Here is a 13656-nt window from a genome sequence, read left to right as displayed (position 1 = left end):
GAAATTAAAAGACCAGCAACAGAAAACAATCTTGTTTATATATAGAGAGTGCTATATCAAAACCTCATGGTAATCACAAACTGAAAATCTACAATAGATACACACACAAAAAAGAAAAAAGGATCCAAACACAACACTAAAGTTAGTCATCAAATCACAAGAGAAGAGAACAAAAGAGGAATGGGAGAAAAAAGACCTAAAAAAAAAAAATACCAAAACAAATAAGAAAAAGGCAATAAGAACATACATAAAGATAATTACCTTAAATGTAAATGGAATAAATGCTCCAACCAAAAGACAAAGACTGGATGAATGAATACAAAAACAAGACCCCGTATATACACTGTCTACAAGAGATCCACTTCAGACCTAGGGACACATACAGACAGAAAGTGAAGGGATGGAAAAAGATACTCCATGCAAATGGAAATTAAAAGAAAGCTGGAGTAGCAGTACTCATATCAGATAAAATAGACTTTAAAATAAAGAATGTTACAAGAGACAAGGAAGGACACTACATAATGATCAAGGGATCAAAGACATAGCAATTGTAAGTATATATGCACCCAACACAGGAGCTCCTCAATATATGAGGCAAATGCTAACAGCCATAAAAGGGGAAATCAATTGTAACACAATAATAGTGGGGGACTTTAACGCCCCACTTTTATCAATGAACAGCTCACCCAGACAGAAAATCAATAAGGAAACACAGGCCTTAAATGACACATTAGACCAGGTGGACTTAATTGATATTTATAGAGCATTCCATCCAAAAGCAGCAGAATACACATTCTTTTCAAGTGCACATGGTACACTGTCCAGGATTGATCATATCTTGGGCCACAAAGTGAGCCTCGGTAAATTTAGGAAAACTGAAATCATATCAAGCATCTTTTCTGACTACAACGCTATGAGATTAGAAATCAACTATAAGAAAAAAACTGTAAAAAACACAAACCCATGGAGGCTAAACAATATGCTACTAAACAACCAATGGATCACTGAAGAAATCAAAGAGGAAATCAAAAAATACCTAGAGACAACTGAAAATGAAAGCACGACGATCCAAAACCTATGGCACGCAGCAAAAGCAGTTCTAAGAGGGGAGTTTATAGCAATACAATTTTACCTCAGGAAATAAGAAACAGCTCAAACAACCTAACCTTACACCTAAAGCAGTTAGAGAAAGAAGAACAAACAAAACTGCAAGTCAGTAGAAGGAAAGAAATCGTAAAAATGAGAGCATAAGTAAATGAAATACAGATGAAGAAAACGACAGAAAAGATCAATGAAACTAAAAGCTGGTTCTTTGAAAAGATGAAGCTGATAAGCCTTTAGCCAGACTCATCAAGAAAAAAAGCAGAGGGCTCAAATCAATAAAATTAGAAATGGACAAAGTGAGAGAGTAGCATGGACGTATATACACTACCAAACATAAAACAGCTAGTGGGAAGCAGCCGCATAGCACAGGGATATCAGCTCAGTGCTCTGTGACCACCTAGAGGGGTGGGATAGGGAGGGTGGGAGGGATGGAGACGCAAGAGGGAAGAGATATGGGAACATATGTATATGTATAACTGATTCACTCTGTTATAAAGCAGAAACGAACTCACCATTGTAAAGCAATTATACTCCAATAAAGGTGTTAAAAAAAAAAAGAAATGAAAAACGAGAAGTTACAATGGACACCACAGAAATACAAAGGATTGTAAGAGACTACTACAAGCAACGATATGCCAATAAACTGGACAATCTGGAAGAAATGGACAAATTCTTGGAAAGGTACAACTTTCCAAGACTGAACCAGGAAGAATTAGAAAATATAAACAGACCAATCACAAGTAGTGAAATTAAAACTGTAATTAAAAACTTCCAACAGGAGGTCTGGGCAAGATGGCGGAAGAGTAAGATGCAGAGATCACCTTCCTTCCCACAGATACATTAGAAACACATCTACACGTGGAACTGCTCCTACAGAACACCCACTGAACGCTGGCAGAAGACGTCAAACCTCCCAAAAGGCAAGAAACTCCCCATGTACTTCGGTAGGGTAAAAGAAAAAAGAAACAACAGAGACAAAAGAACAGGGACGGGACCTGCACGACTGGGAGGGAGCCCTGAAGGAGGAAAGGTTTCCACACACTAGGAAGCCCCTTCGCGGGCGGAGACTGCAGGTGGCAGAGGGGGGAAGCCTCGGAGCCACGGAGGAGAGCGCAGCCACAGGGGTGCGGAGGGCAAAGCGGAGAGATTCCCGCACAGAGAATCAGTGCCGAGCAGCACTCACCAGCCAGAGAGGCTTGTCTGCTCACCCGCCGGGGCGGGCGGGGGCTGGGAGCTCAGGCTCGGGCTTCGGTTGGATCGCAGGGAGAGGACTGGGGTTGGCGGCGTGAACACAGCCTCAAGGGGCTAGCGCACCACAGCTAGCCGGGAGGGAGTCTGGGAAAAAGTCTGCAGCTGCCGAAGAGGCAAGAGACTTTTTCTTGCCTCTTTGTTTCGCGGTGTGCAAGGAGAAGGGATTCAGAGCGCCGCCTAAACGAGCTCCAGAGACGGGCGTGAGCCGCGGCTATCAGCGCGGACCCCAGAGACGGGCATGAGACGCTAAGGCTGCTGCTGCCGCCACCAAGAAGCCTGTGTGCGAGCACAGGTCACTATCCACACCGCCCCTCCTGGGAGCCTGTGCAGCCCGCCACTGCCAGGGTCCCGTGATCCAGGGACAACTTCCCCGGGAGAACGCACGGTGCGCCTCAGGCTGCTGCAACATCACGCCGGCCTCTGCCACCGCAGGCTCGCCCCGCATCTGTACCCCTCCCTCCCCGCAGCCTGAGTGAGCCAGAGCCCCCGAAGCAGCCACTCCTTTAACCCCATCCTGTGTGAGCGAAGAACAGACGCCCTCAGGCGACCTACACGCAGAGGCGGGTCCAAATCCAAAGCTGAACCCCGGGAGCTGTACAAACAAAGAAGAGAAAGGGAAATCTCTCCCAGCAGCCTCAGGAGCAGTGGATTAAAGCTCCACAAACAACTTGATGTACCTGCATCTGTTGAATACCTGAATAGACAACGAATAGTCCCAAATTGAGGAGGTGGACTTTGGGAGCAGGATATATTAATTTTTCCCCTTTTCCTTTTTTTCTGAGTGTATATGTAGATGCTTCTGGGTGAGATTTTGTCTGTATAGCTTTGCTTTCACCATTTGTCCTAGGGTTTGGTCCATCCGTTTTTGTTTTTTTTTTTTTTTTTTTTTAAAAATTTTTTTTCTTAATAAATTTTTTCTTAATAATTTTTTCCTTATTTTTTATTTTATAGATACAGTATGCTAACACATATATATGGAATCTAAGGGAAAAAAAAAAAAGGTCATGAAGAACCTAGTGGCAAGACGGGAATAAAGACACAGACCTACTAGAGAATGGACTTGAGGATATGGGGAGGGGGAGGGGTGAGATGTGACAGGGTGAGAGAGTGGCATGGACATATATACACTACCAAATGTAAAATAGATAGCTAGTGGGAAGCAGCCGCATAGCACAGGGAGATCAGTTCGGTGGTTTGTGACCACCTAGAGGGGTGGGATAGGGAGGGTGGGAGGGAGCGAGACGCAAGAGGGAAGAGATATGGGAACATATGTATATGTATAACTGATTCACTTTGTTATAAAGCAGAAACTAACACACCATTGTAAAGCAATTTTACTCCAATAAAGATGTTTAAAAAATAAATAAAAAATTTGTTTCTTAATAATTTTTTTCTTAATTTTTATTTTAAAAAATTAAAATTTTTTTCTTAATTTTTTTCTTATTTTTTATTATAATAGCTTTATTTTATTTTATTTTATTTTATCCTCTTTTTTTCTATTTTTTCTCCCTTTTATTCTGAGCCATGTGGATGAAAGGCTCTTGGTGCTCCAGCCAGGCATCAGGGCTGTGCCTCTGAGGTGGGAGAGCCAACTTCAGGACACTGGTCCACAAGAGACCTCCCAGCTCCACGTAACACCAAATGGCAAAAATCTCTCAGAGATCTCCATCTCAGCATCAAGACCCAGCTTCACTCAACGACCAGCAAGCTACAGTGCTGGACACCCTATGCCAAACAACTAGCAAGACAGGAACACAGCCCCATCCATTAGCAGAGAGGCTGCCTAACATCATAATAAGGCCACAGACACCCCAAAACACACCACCAGATGTGGACGTGCCCACCAGAAAGACAAGATCCAGCTTCATCCACCAGAACCCAGGCACTAGTCCCCTCCACCAGGAAGCCTACACAACCCACTGAACCAACCTTAGCCACTGGGGACAGATACCAAAAACAACGGGAACTACAAACCTGCAGCCTGTGAAAAGGAGACCCCAAACACAGTAAGATAAGCAAAATGAGAAGACAGAAAAACACACAGCAGATGAAGGAGCAGGGTCAAAACACACCAGACCTAATAAATGAAGAGGAAATAGGCAGTCTACCTGAAAAAGAATTCAGAATAATGATAGTAAAGATGATCCAGAATCTTGGAAATAGAATAGACAAAATGCAAGAAACATTTAACAAGGACGTAAAAGAACTAAAGAGGAACCAAGCAATGATGAAAAACACAGTAAATGAAATTAAAAATACTCTAGAAGGGATCAATAGCAGAATAACTGAGGCAGAAGAACGGGTAAGTGACCTGGAAGATAAAATAGTGGAAATAACTACTGCAGAGCAGGATAAAGAAAAAAGAATGAAAAGAACTGAGGACAGTCTCAGAGACCTCTGGGACAACATTAAACGCACCAACATTCAAACTATAGGGGTCCCAGAAGAAGAAAAGAAAAAGAAAGGGACTGAGAAAATATTTGAAGAGATTATAGTTGAAAACTTCCCTAATATGGGAAAGGAAATAGTTAATCAAGTCCTGGAAGCACAGAGAGTCCCATACAGGATAAATCCAAGGAGAAACATGCCAAGACACATATTAATCAAACTATCAAAAATTAAATATAAAGAAAACATATTAAAAGCAGCAAGGGAAAAACAACAAATAACACACAAGGGAATCCCCATAAGGTTAACAGCTGATCTTTCAGCAGAAACTCTGCAAGCCAGAAGGGAGTGGCAGGATATACTTAAAGTGATGAAGGAGAAAAACCTATAACCAAGATTACTCTACCTAGCAAGGGTCTCATTCAGATTTGATAGAGAAAGTAAAACCTTTACAGACAAGCAAAAGCTGAGAGAGTTCAGCACCACCAAACCAGCTTTACAATAAATGCTACAGGAACTTCTCTAGGCAAGAAACACAGGAGAAGGAAAACATCTACAATAACAAACCCAAAACATTTAAGAAAATGGGAATAGGAACATACATATCGATAATTACCTTAAATGTAAATGGATTAAATGCTCCCACCAAAAGACACAGACTAGCTGAATGGATACAAAAACAAGACTCGTATATATGCTGTCTACAAGAGACCCACTTCAGACCTAGGGACACATACAGACTGAAAGTGAGGGGATGGAAAAAGATATGCCATGCAAATGCAAATCAAAAGAAAGCTGGAGTAGCAATTCTCATATCAGACAAAATAGACTTTAAAATAAAGACTATTACAAGAGACAAAGAAAGACACTATATAATGATCAAGGGATCGATCCAAGAAGAAGGTATAACAATTGTAAATATTTATGCACCCAACATAGGAGCACCTCAATACATAAGGCAAATACTAACAGCCATAAAAGGGGAAATCGACAGTAACACAATCATAGTAGGGGACTTTAACACCCCACTTTCACCAATGGACAGATCATCCAAAATGAAAATAAATAAGGAAGCACAAGCTTTAAATGATACATTAAACAAGATGGACTTAATTGATATTTATAGGACATTCCACCCCACAACAACAGAATACACATTTTTCTCAAGTGCTCATGGATCATTCTCCAGGATAGATCATATCTTGGGTCACATATCAAGCCTTGGTAAATTTAAGAAAATTGAAATCGTATCAAGTATCTTTTCTGACCACAACGCTATGAGACTAGATATCAATTACAGGAAAAGATCTGTAAAAAATACAAACACATGGAAGTTACACAATACACTACTTAATAAGGAAGTGATCACTGAAGAAATCAAAGGGGAAATCAAAAAATACCTAGAAACAAATGACAATGGAGACACGACGACCCAAAACCTATGGGATGCAGCAAAAGCAGTTTGAAGAGGGAAGTTTATAGCAATACAGTCCTACCTCAAGAAACAGGAAACATCTCGAATAAACAACCTAACCTTGCACCTAAAGCAATTAGAGAAAGAAGAACAAAAAAACCCCAAAGCTAGCAGAAGGAAAGAAATCATAAAGATCAGATCAGAAATAAATGAAGGAGACAACAGCAAAGATCAATAAAACTAAAAGCTGGTTCTTTGAGAAGATAAACAAAATTGATAAACCATTAGCCAGACTCATCAAGAGAAAAAGGGAGAAGACTCAAATCAATAGAATTAGAAATGAAAAAGGAGAATTAACAACTGACACTGCAGAAAGACAAACGATCATGAGAGATTACTACAAGCAACTCTATGCCAATAAAATGGACAACCTGGAAGAAATGGACAGATTCTTAGAAATGCACAACCTGCCGAGACTGAACCAGGAAGAAACAGAAAATATGAACAGACCAATCACAAGCACTGAAATTGAAACTGTGATTAAAAATCTTCTAACAAACAAAAGCCCAGGACCAGATGGCTTCACAGGCGAATTCTATCAAACATTTAGAGAAGAGCTAACACCTATCCTTCTCAAACTCTTCCAAAATATTGCAGAGGGAGGAACACTCCCCAACTCATTCTACGAGGCCACCATCACCCTGATACCAAAACCAGACAAAGATGTCACAAAGAAAGAAAACTACAGGCCAATATCACTGATGAACATAGATGCAAAAATCCTCAACAAAATACTAGCAAACAGAATCCAACAGCACATTAAAAGGATCATACACCATGATCAAGTGGGGTTTATTCCAGGAATGCAAGGATTCTTCAATATACGTAAATCAATCAATGTGATACATCATATTAACAAATTGAAGGAGAAAAACCGTATGATTATCTCAATAGATGCAGAGAAAGCTTTTGACAAAATTCAACACCCATTTATGATAAAAGCCCTGCAGAAAGTAGGCATAGAGGGAACTTTCCTCAACATAGTAAAGGCCATATATGACAAACCCATAGGCAACATTGTCCTCAATGGTGAAAAACTGAAACCATTTCCACTAAGATCAGGAACAAGACAAGGTTGCCCACTCTCACCACTATTATTCAACATAGTTTTGAAAGTCCTAGCCACGGCAATCAGAGAAGAAAAAGAAATAAAAGGAATCCAAATCGGAAAAGAAGAAGTAAAGCTGTCACTGTTTGCAGATGACATGATACTAAACATAGAGAATCCTAAAACTGCCACTAGAAAACTGCTAGAGCTAACTAATGAATATGGTAAAGTTGCAGGATACAAAATTAATGCACAGAAATCTCTTGCATTCCTATACACTAATGATGAAAAATCTGAAAGAGAAATTATGGAAACACTTCCATTTACCATTGCAACAAAAAGAATAAAATATCTAGGAATAAACCTACCTAAGGAGACAAAAGACCTGTATGCAGAAAATTATAAGACACTGATGAAAGAAATTAAAGATGATACAAATAGATGCAGAGATATACCATGTTCTTGGATTGGACGAATCAACATTGTGAAAATGACTCTACTACCCAAAGCAATCTACAGATTCAATGCAATCCCTATCAAACTACCACTTGCATTTTTCACAGAACTAAAACCAAAAATTTCACAATTTGTATGGAAACAGAAAAGACCCCGAATAGCCAAAGCAATCTTGAGAATGAAAAATGGAGCTGGAGGAATTAGGCTCCCTGACTTCAGACTATATTACAAAGCTACAGTTATCAAGACAGTTTGGTACTGGCACAAAAACAGAAACATAGATCAATGGAACAGGATAGAAAGCCAAGAGATAAACCCATGCACATATGGTCACCTTATCTTTGATAAAGGAGGCAAGCATATACAGTGGAGAAAAGACAGCCTCTTCAATAAGTGGTGCTGGGAAAACTGGACAGGCACATGTAAAAGTATGAAATTAGAACACTCCCTGACACCATACACAAAAATAAACTCAAAATGGATTAAAGACCTAAATGTAAGGCCAGACACTATCAAACTCTTAGAGGAAAACATAGGCAGAACACTCCATGACATACATCACAGCAAGATCCTTTTTGACCCAGCTCCTAGAGAAATGGAAATAAAAACACAAATAAACAAATGGGACCTAATGAAACTTAAAAGCTTTTGCACAGCAAAGGAAACCATAAACAAGACCAAAAGACAACCCTCAGAATGGGAGAAAATATTTGCAAATGAAGCAACTGACAAAGGATTAATCTCCAAGATTTACAAGCAGCTCATGCAGCTCAGTATCAAAAAACAAACAACCCAATCCAAAAATGGGCAGAAGACCTAAATAGACATTTCTCCAAAGAAGATATACAGATTGCCAACAAACACATGAAAGAATGCTCAACATCATTAATCATTAGAGAAATGCAAATCAAAACTACAATGAGATATCATCTCACACTGGTCACAATGGCCATCATCAAAAATTCTACAAACAATAAATGCTGGAGAGGGTGTGGAGAAAAGGGAACCCTCTTGCACTGTTGGTGGGAATGTAAATTGATACAGCCACTATGGAGAACAGTATGGAGGTTCCTTAAAAAACTAAAAAAAGAACTACCATATGACCCAGCAATCCCACTACTGGGCATATACCCTGAGAAAACCATAATTCAAAAAGAGTCATGTACCAAAATGTTCATTGCAGCTCTATTTACAATAGCCAGGACATGGAAGCAACCTAAGTGTCCATCATCGGATGAATGGACAAAGAAGATGTGGCACATATATACAATGGAATATTACTCAGCCATAAAAAGAAACGAAATGGAGGTATTTGTAGTGAGGTGGATGGAGTTAGAGTCTGTCATACAGAGTGAAGTAAGTCAGGAAGAGAAAAGCAAATACAGTATGCTAACACATATATATATGGAATCAAAAAAAAAAAAAAAAGGTCATGAAGAACCTAGTGGCAAGACAGGAATAAAGACACAGACCTACTAGAGAATGGACTTGAGGATACGGGGAGGGGGAGGGGTGAGATGTGACAGGGTGAGAGAGTGGCATGGACATATATACACTACCAAATGTAAAATAGATAGCTAGTGGGAAGCAACCGCATAGCACAGGGAGATCAGCTCGGTGGTTTGTGACCACCTAGAGGGGTGGGATAGGGAGGGTGGGAGGGAGGGAGACACAAGAGGGAAGAGATATGGGAACATATGTATATGTATAACTGATTCACTTTGTTATAAAGCAGAAACTAACACCATTGTAAAGCAATTATACTCCAATAAAGATGTTTTAAAAAAAAAAAAAACAAAAACTTCCAAGAAACAAAAGTCCAAGACCAGATGGCTTCAGAGGCAAATTCTATCAACCACTTAGAGAAGAGTTAACACCTATCCTTCTGAAACTATTCCCCAAAATTGCAGAGGAACACTCCCAAACACATTCTATGAGGCCACCATCACCCTGATACCAAAACCAGATAAAGATACCGCAAAAAAAGCAAATTACAGGCCAATATGACAGATGAACATAGATGCAAAATTCCTCAAGAAAACACTAGCAAACCAAATGCAACAACACATTAAAAGGATCATACATTATGATCAAGTGGGATTTATCCCAGGGATGCAAGGATTCTTCAATATCCACAAATCAGTGTGATACACCACACCAACAAATTGAAGAATAAAAACCATATGATCATCTCAACAGATGCAGAAAAAGCTTTTAACAAAATTCAACACCCATTTATGATAAGAACTCTCCAGAAAGTGGGCATACAGGGAACCTACCTCAACATAATAAAGGCCATATATAACAAACCTACAGTTAACATCATACTCAATGGTGAAAAGCTGAAAGCATTTCCTCTAAGATAGGAACACGACAAGGATGTCCACTCTCACCACTTTTATTCAACATAGTTTTGGAAGTCCGAGCCATGGCAATCAGAGAAGAAAAAGAAATAAAAGGAATCCAAATTGGAAAAGAAAAAAATAAAACTGTCACTGTTTGCAGACGACATGATACTATACATAGAAAATCCTAAAGATGCTACCAGAAAACTGCTAGAGCTCATCTATGAATCTGGTAAAGTTGTAGCACACAAAATTAATATACAGAAATCTGATGCATTTCTACACACTAACAACGAAAGATCAGAAGGAGAAATTAAAGAAACAATCCCATTTACCATCGCATCAAAAAGAATAAAATACCTAGGAATAAATCTACCGAAGGAGGCAAAAGACCTGTACTCTGAAATCTACAAAACGCTGATGAAAGAACTTGAAGATGACACAAACATATGGAGAGATATAACATGTTCTTGGATTGGAAGAATCAACATTGTCAAAATGACTATACTAACTGGGGCAATCTACAGATTCAATGCAATCCCTATCAAATTATCAATGGCATTTTTCACAGAATTAGAACCAAAAATTTCACAATTTGTATGGAAACATAAAAGACCCCGAACAGCCAAAGCAATCTTGAGAAAGAAAAATGGAGCTGCGGGAATCGGGCTCCCTGACTTCAAAGTGTGCTGCAAAGCTGTAGTAATCAAAACAGTATAGTACTGGCACAAAACCAGAAATATACATCAATGGAACAGGATAGAAAGTCCAGAGATAAACCCACACACCTATGGTCAACTAGTCTATGACAAAGGAGGCAAGAATATACAATGGAGAAAAGACTGTCTCTTCAATAAGTGGTGCTGGGAAAACTGGACACCTACATGTAAAAGAATGAAATTAGAACATTCTCTAACACCATACACAAAAATAAACTTGACATGGATTAAAGACCTAAATGTAAGACCAGATATTATAAAACTCTTAGAGGAAAACATGGGCAGAACACTCTCTGACATAAATCACAGCAATATCTTTTTTGACCCACCTCTTAGAGTAATGAAAATAAAGACAAAAATGAACAGGTGGGACCTAATTAAACTTAAAAGCTTTTGCAGAGCAAAGGAAACCATAAACAAAACGAAAATAACCCAGAGAATGGGAGAAAATATTTGCAAACGAGGCGACCTACAAAGGATTAATCTCCAAAATATACAAACAGCTCATGCAGCTCAATATACAAAACAAAGAAAACAATCAAACAATGGGCAGAAGATCAAAGTGGACGTTTCTCCAAAGAGGACATACAGATTGCCAAGAAGCACATGAAAAGATGCTCAAGATCACTGGTTATTGGAGAAATGCAGATCAAAGCTGCAATGAGGTATCACCTCACACCGGTCAGAATGGGCATCATCAAAAAAATCTACAAACAATAAATGCTGGAGAGGGTGTGGAGAAAAGGGAACCCTCCTACACTGATGGTGGGCATGTAAACCTAGTGCACCCATTATCAAGAACAGTGTGGAGGTTCCTTAAAAAACGGAATATAGAGCTACCACATGATCCAGCAGTCCCACTCCTGGGCATATAATTGGAGAAAACTGTAATTCGAAAAGATACATGCACCCCAGTGTTCGTTACAGCATTATTTACAATAGCCAAGACACAGAGGCAACCTAAATGTCCATTGACAGAGGAGTGGATAAAAAAGATGTGCCATATATACAATGGAATATTACTCAGCCATAAAAACAGAATGAAATAATGCCATTTGCAGCAACATGGATGGACCTAGAAATTGTCATACTGAGTGAAGTAAGTCAGACAAAGACAAATATCATATGATATCACTTATACGTGGAATCTAAACAAAATGGTACAAATGAACTTATTTACAAAACAGAAACAGAGTCACAGATGTAGAAAACAAATTTATGGTTACCAGGGGGAAAAGCGGGGGGATAAATTGGGAGATCGGGATTGACATATACATACTACTATATATAAAACAGATAACTAATAAGGACCTACTGTAAAGTACGGGGAACTCTATTCGATACTCTGTAATGACCTATATGGGAGAAGAATCTTAAAAAAAAAAGAAGTAGATATATGAATAACTGATTCACTTTGCTGTACACCTAAAACTAACATATCATTGTAAATCAACTATATCCTCCCCCCAAAAAAAACCCACAAGAAGATACATGCACTTTTCTTTCACTGCAGCATTATTTACAATAGCCAAGATACAGAAACAATTAAAGTATCCATCCATGGATGAATGGATAAAAACGATGCCGTATATAGAATGGAATGTTATTCAGACATTTAGAAAAATGAAATCCTGCCATTTGGGACAATGTGAATGGGCTTTGAGGTCATTACACCAAGTGAAATAAGTCAGAGAAAAAAACACCACATGATCTCACTTACATGTGCAAACTAAAAAACAAAAGAGAAGAAAATTAAGCTCATAGATAGAAGATTGGGGGTTGGGGAAAAGGATGGGTGAAATTACAAACTTGCATTATAAAATAAGTAAGTCATGGGGATAAAACGTACAGGATGGTGACCAAAGTTACTAATATTGCATTGCATATTTGAAAGTTGCTAAGAGAGTAGATCTTAAAAGTCCTCATCATATGAAAAAAAATTTTTTTGCAACTATGTTTGGTGACGGATGTTAACTAGACTTATTGTGGTGATCCTTTCACAATGTGTACAAATATTGAATCATTATGCTGTACACCTGAAAGTAATGTAATTAAGTTATATGTCAATTATACCTCAATAAAAAATAATTTTAGAAATAGCTATGTTATTTAAATGTTTGTTAAAATTACTTGCTTTAATAATCTTAAATTTCTAAAAATTCCTTGTGAAATGTTTAATTCTTTCAGATGTGGTATGAGCCACGTAAATTTAGTACTACTCCATTTTGCAGTTTAGAAAATTAAAGTAGAAGGCTCCATATTCGGAAGTAACCTGATAGTCCTAGTCTTTCTTGAGCAAACCATCCAGTTTAAATTCATTCCGGTACCGAGTTCACATGAGGTTGGAAAGCAGGCTTCAAGCACCGAAGACACACAAGAATGAGACACTTAAGAAACGCCCCCCGCCCCAAGCCCGCCCCGATACTGTGGGGAAAAATCACCATGTAAGCTTTAAGACTTTCACCTGGCCAAAAATACGATGCTGGGCTGAGGACCCCTGCCCCCCAACCCCCTACCCTCCGGACTGTTCACATGGCGCCCCGAGTACAACAAGCCTCCCGGCCGCCTCCCTTTCCTTCCCTTCCCACCCCGGGAAGCGCCGCGGGGCCATCCCGGCAGCGAAGTCAGTAACAGGCCGAACCCAGGTCGAAAAGGCCCCCGCAGAAGACCCAAAGGACGCAATGCCTGCTCTGAATGGTGGCAGGGAGCGCGGGCCGGCTCACCCAGTACCTGTGGAAAAGGCGCTTCCCGCCTCGGAGCCGAAAGAATTGGGTCGGCCAGGAACCCAGCAGGAGGCACCTACTCGCCCGGAGTACCTCTCCAGCCGCCGCAGAGAAAGCGGCGTTGGGTCGACGACCCGGAAGCACTCGC

At 39.6% G+C, this 13656-nt stretch overlaps 1 protein-coding gene across 3 annotated transcripts in view; it reads right to left on the bottom strand.

Annotated features, from left to right (window-relative positions):
• GTF2A2 (general transcription factor IIA subunit 2) overlaps positions 1 to 13656 on the bottom strand; it is a 31171-nt gene extending 17515 nt beyond the window's left edge. For 2 of the 3 annotated variants that reach the window (XM_036843737.1, XM_036843738.1), the window contains exon 1: positions 13516 to 13646. The gene's annotated coding sequence lies outside the window, so the exon portion shown is untranslated. Of the gene's footprint in view, positions 1 to 13515 lie in introns of all 3 variants that reach the window. The other variant, XM_036843736.1, reaches the window with a different exon arrangement.

Source organism: Balaenoptera musculus, chromosome 2 (genome assembly GCF_009873245.2).
Source record: "Balaenoptera musculus isolate JJ_BM4_2016_0621 chromosome 2, mBalMus1.pri.v3, whole genome shotgun sequence".
Classification (NCBI taxonomy): domain Eukaryota; kingdom Metazoa; phylum Chordata; class Mammalia; order Artiodactyla; family Balaenopteridae; genus Balaenoptera; species Balaenoptera musculus.
The sequence above is the reverse complement of the archived record's forward strand: the minus strand, read 5'-3'. Positions and strand labels throughout refer to the sequence as shown.